Genomic DNA, 6,393 nt, shown 5'->3' with positions numbered 1-6,393 from the left:
TATATAAGGGAATTGATTGTGGGATGGAACGTAAGGCTCTTTTTACTCCTTATACCTCATGGCCTTCTGATCTGAGTCATCATCTTCTCTTCTACGGGGATTAAGAACTAGGCTATCTCTTTTTTCCATTAGGATCACGTGTTACTAGTCCGTAGACTTAAAGGTTGTTGGATTAAGCCTCAGTTCAGTTTCTACCTCTGTATGTTAATTGCTGATCTCGAAACCTTGATATTGTGCTTCTGAGTGGTTATGCCACCATTTTTGTGAATGTCTCAAATCTTTTCTGAGCATTTACAGCCGTTATGCTGTCCGAGTCATCCCAGGTTTCCAAATAGTCTGATGCATTTGCAAAATCCTTTCCCTCTGGTTTCGATGTTCCTTCATGCCAGCTCAATCACACTAATTGTTGAGTTGAGGTATTCTATTGCCTTGACATTATGTTGGAGTTACTATTATGACCCTAGGTGTCTCAGGGGATCATCTAGTAGTCTAGCCATGATTTATGTTCCAGTGTGATGACTCTGGCCGTCATTATCGAAAGCATCCCGTGATGCCATTTAGTAGTAGGTATTCTATCCCTGGGTTTTGAACCAGAGATTCACCCTACTTGCTTCATGTTGATAGTTTTGCTTGTTCCTTTAGGTTATTAGTAACCTTGCATTAGTCCTCGAGGTCCGTGGTATATCGTTCTTCCAAATACCATGAACCATTATGGCAGAAGTTTGTTGGATCAAAAGATCACAACAGGCCCTCTATGAGCTCTCCATGCTATATTGTGACTCTGCCAGCTCAACCTTTCTGCATGGGTTATCCGGAAGAATTATGTTGAACTTTGTTCGGCATACCAACCCATGTATCCACAACCCAGAAAGTTATATGTTCTTTTGAGTTGTCTCTCTTTAGTTGCATTCTGACCCTCGTCTATCAATTGATAGTCAAGAGTATGCGTGCGTTCATCTATCGATGCCTATCACTCTTGTGGTCCGTCAAGCCATTCTATCGCAGAATGACTAGGAGAAACAAACTCCAGTACCTCTTCCATATCCAGGATTGGGTCAAAGTAGTTGTATTCCGCAGATCAAATGCCAATCCAGCTTTTGGTTCTGTTCTACCTTGGAGTATTACCCCCTTTATGTCAGAATTGTCATGAGAACTGCACCAACTCTCATGAATTTTGCCGTAGTGATACTTCTCACCATCATTAGTCATTCCTCGGCCCTCGTGTTGATGCAACCGGAATACCGACAAATGAATTGTGATGTGTGAAATCCATACTCCCAGCAACCTCGTTGTTTGGTAGTTAAAGGACAATAATTTCATTTTTAGTGTGTTGGTTATTGAATCATCATTCTAAGATTGATCGTGCTACCTAGTCCATTCTCCTGGTTCACTCCTCGATCGATGAGTTAGGATTATTTCAAATCCTTGCTCTATTGATCATATCGTCCTGCCCTGAAAAGCAAGATTGTTCTCGAGCTTAGTAACATACCGGTGGTTCGTGATTTTCTGAATATCTTCTCAGAAGTATTACCAGGTTGTCACCTGACCGCTATGTTGAGCTCGTGATCAAGTTGGTTTCTTGTGAACCACCTTCTCTCCAAGAGTCGGTGTTAGATATCCCTGAGCTAGTTGGTTAAGCTAAACGACAACTTGGAGGGTTGGAAGATAAAAGCTTGCCTGACTTAGTTCGTTCCAAAGGGATATTCTTGTGTAGTGTGTATTGAAGAAAGATGATATCTTCATCGATTGGTCCCTGTGATCAGTTGCTGGACCTATTGTCTTATCAATCCTTTGATTTGAGTGTGGGCTATCGTCAAATCAAGTCAGAACCAACGATGTTCGTAATGTTGTCTTACTCGTGGTTGATCCCTCGAGCATACACCATTATATCTTTTGGGTCTGATCAATGCTATCACCGTGTTCACATGATGGTGGAAGTCCAGTGATATGGAAATTCCGATGAGTTGTTGTTGAGCCCATTGACAACATCCTTATCTCCTCCATGATGTTGTTGAACATTAAGTTAGTGTTGGAAACTTTTGAAAGCATTTTCTTCATGCTAGCTCATGAAGTACTTGTTTGATGAAAGGAGTGACTTCCTTTGATTCACGTGCATTTTGATGTAAGTTGCCGCCGTGAATTCGAGAAAGCATGTTTTTGCCTCCTCTGGAATGTCCCAAGTCAGTCATGCACGTGCAAAGAATTCTGTGGTCTGTTAGACTGATCATCTTCATTCCATATGTATATCCTAGCACACCAAGCCACTGATTGACTTGTTCAAGGAAAAGAAGTCTATGCTTGGGATCTAATCCATGGACTTGCGTAAAGACTTCGATATCCTCGATGATGGCTCCCAACCAGAACTCGGTAGTGTTTTATTGTAAGACTACCATGTGGGCATGCTTGTCTGGAACAACGTGTTCACATGTTTGTAGCAGAACCAACTCATGTTTTGGAGCTTGCTATCGTAGTTCATTTCCCGAGAATCTCGCAACGTCATCTCGTCGATTTGTGTTACAAACTTTCATTTTTCTTCCTAGACTCGATGAGTCTGGAATATCCTGACACCAACCAGATCTGAGTCTCAGGCAGATATGATGGTTGGAACATTTCCCAAGAACTATAATATTGGTCCCTCGATAACCGGTAAAGTGGATGTCGTGGCCAACACACCCAGCCGGAAGGCCTATTATTGTAGTATCTTGTTTGAGGAAGTTGGCCACCTCCACATAAGGATTTCGTAGGATTTACCTCCGTAACTGTTTCTTATGGATTCTATTGCTCCCGAAGTCCGACCTTTACTTGATGTTCTAGTTATCAAACCATATCTATGAATGGGTTACACTAGCACGTCAAGGAGAACATTAGAAGCGGGGTGCTAAATGTCTCTCGGTCGATCATCCAGATTTTATTTTCCTTGGCCTCGCCAAGGGTGAAATCTGAGAAAGTGTTATCTTCCTTTGCATCTGCATCATCCATCATCATTCATCATGGTAGCAAGTTGTGTTGCCAGGATCCTTGACACGGATGTTGGTAAAACTTTGATGAATATGGAAGTGCTCAAGTTCTTGAGAGCACGCACAAGCGCTACGTGTTATCATCGGCACTAACCGAGATTGCTCTCAGTTTCCTCGGCAATGCTATGATCTTCTCAAACGGTGAATTCACTCTCTATTGTTGGGTTCTTCCCCAGTTACCAGAATCATTCCCAGCATTTGCATTTTGTTCCTAGCTTGCACCGCCAATGTGCCATTCTACCATGGGTCTCTTCCACCTCCGGTGATAAGCAGATTCATCCATTACGTTGTCTTCAACAAGGTAATCCACATCATCCAAGTCCGAGTATGCCATTCTACCGACTCCCTCCAAACGATCGTTGTGAATTGCCTTATGCTGGTATGAAGAGTTTCAATGATCTTTAAATCAAAGGTAATTCTTTTTGCCACTTAAGATAATACCCTACGATCACCCTCCTCCAGGATGTTTCATCGTGGTATCATGGCAACTCAACTCCTCGCTACGTTGACAATCGTTTACCACCTTCTTAAGCGTGAAATTGTTGTCTACCTAGTGAACCCTCGTCATCTGTTCCACTCCATCCCTCTAGAGGTGTGCTTCGTCTCTCAGCTCGAGAGATATTGTTATGTCTCATTCCGTGAGTTGTTCGATCTTCGAGAAGATCGACCCTTCTAGAGTCTCCTTCTTCCCTCCATGTCATGTTGACAGGATTTCTCAGAGCAAGACGACAAGACAAAGATGGTGAACAAATCAACGTTCAGTTGAAGTGCAACCTGGATCGTGAAGATTATACTAGTTGCGTTTACCTTTCACCTTACCCTACGCTTGAATCTCGAGACGAGATTCTTGTTTAGTGGGGATGAGTTGTCACATCCCTGGCTTCTGGTAATGCACTAGGCTAGACCTCTTGCTGCATCATGTCTAAATTCAAATGAAATTTGAATTGAGGAATTTTCAAAGCCTCAGAAACCTCTAAAAATAACCAACAATTAAATCTTCTCAAATATGTCCAAGAAAATGTTCCTGATATCCTCTGGAAATATTGGCAAGAGGTAAAATCCAAACCAATAATTTTGGTGTCTCAGAAACATTTAATTTGGGCATTTGAATTAAAGCAATAATTATTTGAATTGGATTTATATCTACTATTAAATAAATATAGGTCCAATAATTCTGAAATATTTTTGTGGAGCATTGTTTTAATTCTTTTAGCTCCTAAAAATATTGTCAGAAGCAAAATAAATTGAATTGGTTTCAAAACCAAATTCAAAACAAACCTGCAAAATAGAAAACAGAGTTAAAACAAAACAGAGAACAAAAAAATAAAAAAGGAGCAAGCCCACCTGGCCTTACCCGCGCAGCCACCAGAGCCGGCCCAGCTCCCCCCCCCTGGCCGGCCCAGCCCACCAGCGCCTTCCCTGTCGTCTTCCTCCCTGGACAGGAGGACGGGCACGCGCCCGGCGCGCGCGGCCACGCGCCCCGGCCACCTCCTGCCTCCCTGCTTGCCTCCACTACCCCCTGGAGACGCCACGCGGCCCCCACGAACTCTCTCACTCTCCCGTATCTCTCCCTCCGTCCCTATCCCCTCTGCTCTCTCTCCCTCACGATCGACCACGAGCACCCGAGAGCACCGACGAGCTCCACCGCGGCCAGTGTCCACCCCTAGCCTCACCGACGCCCCAGGAAGCTCCGCGGGTCCTCCCTCTACCTCCTCAACGAGCCACGAGGCCCCGGACGTGCCGCATCGCCGCCATCGACGTCGTCTTCTACCTCGGACCCGCCGGCCATCTTCGTCAAATTCGTCGGCTCCGGTGCCTCCCCGAGCTCGCCGAGGCCACCACTGCACCCGCTGTGAGCTCCTGTGCTGTTTCCCCCTCTCCGTTCTCTCGTTTGCACACCGCAGCTGCCACTTTGCCGACGACCGGAGCTCGCTGCCGCCGGCCATGCTGCCGTCGCGGCCATGGCCTGTTTCGGTCGCGTCCGAGCACGGCACCGTGCTCCCAGCATCCTCAGGAGCTCGGCGAGCCCCTTAACCATCCCTCCCGTCCTCTGTGGCCTCGCCCCGCTCGAACCCGAAGCTCCGGCCGCCGCCGCAAGCCCCACTCCGGCGAGCGCTGACCACCCCGCGTCCTTCCGTCGCCTTCTCCGGATGCGCACGAGCACTAGGAACCCACAGAGCCTCTCCGCGCGGCGTTTGGACGCCGGAGCAAGAAACCCGAGGGTCTCCGCCGTCTCGGCCTCGCCGGCGTCAAGCCGCCGGCGGGTTAGGCCCCGCTGACCAGGGGTTTGACCCCCCCTGGGTCGATGACAGGTGGGGCCAGCCCCCCTGTTAATTAGTTTAGTCTATTTTAACTAATTACCCCTCTGCTCACACTGACATGCGGGCCCGGGCTCTAATTAAATTAGGTTAGTTAGTTAGTCACTGACGTGTGGACCCCACACGTCAGGTTTGACTCTGGGCGACCCAGTTGACCTGCTGACGTCATGATGATGTCAGGCTGACGCAGTAAAGTATTTCTGGAATTAAATAAATTAGAAAATGATTTATTAATTCCAGAAAATGCCTAAAACTTCAATAAATCATAGAAAATTAACCGTAACTCTAAATTAAATAAATTATATATGAAAAATTATCAGAAAAATTCAAGGAATCCATCTGTACCATTTTCATGCATGTTAGAACAATTTATCACTACTGTTTAGGACAAATGAAGTGAATGGCATTTAAATAATCACATATGGAGTTTGAATTTGAACCTAGGATTCAAACCAACTCCATTTAACTTGTTGCTAGATGCATTAGCTCAAAACACCAGCATGCTGCCATGTCATAGCATGCATCATATTGTGCATTGCATTGATTGTGTTTTCTTCTGTTTGCCGGTGTTGCTCCCTCTCGATAGACGTGTACCGACGATGTGATCGATGACACCGATGAAGAGCTATATTATCTTCAGAAGTGCCAGGCAAGCAAAACCCCCTTGTTCATTCCGATAAAATCCCACTCTCTCGCTCCTGCTCTCTTTTACTGCATTAGGACAACAACGACATATTTGATACTTGCTGCGGTAGCTGAACCCTTTATCCTTTGCATGACCTGTCATTGCCACAGTAAATAGATGAAACCCACTAGCATGAGTAGGAGTTGTTTGAGCCCTGTTGTGCCTACTCATTCATGCTTGTTTGTCATGCCTGCTACTGCTTAGAGTTGAGTCAGGTCTGATTCATCGGGGATGAATCAGAGGCGTGTGAACATGTCCTACTGTGTGTGAGCTAAGTGTGTGAACACGATTTGGTAAAGGTAGCGGTGAGAGGCCATGTAGGAGTACATGGTGGGTTGTCTCATTGCAGCCGTCCTCAGGAACTGAGTTCTGT

This window comes from Triticum aestivum, chromosome 2A, assembly GCF_018294505.1.
Source record: "Triticum aestivum cultivar Chinese Spring chromosome 2A, IWGSC CS RefSeq v2.1, whole genome shotgun sequence".
Taxonomy (NCBI): domain Eukaryota; kingdom Viridiplantae; phylum Streptophyta; class Magnoliopsida; order Poales; family Poaceae; genus Triticum; species Triticum aestivum.
The sequence above is the reverse complement of the archived record's forward strand: the minus strand, read 5'-3'. Positions refer to the sequence as shown.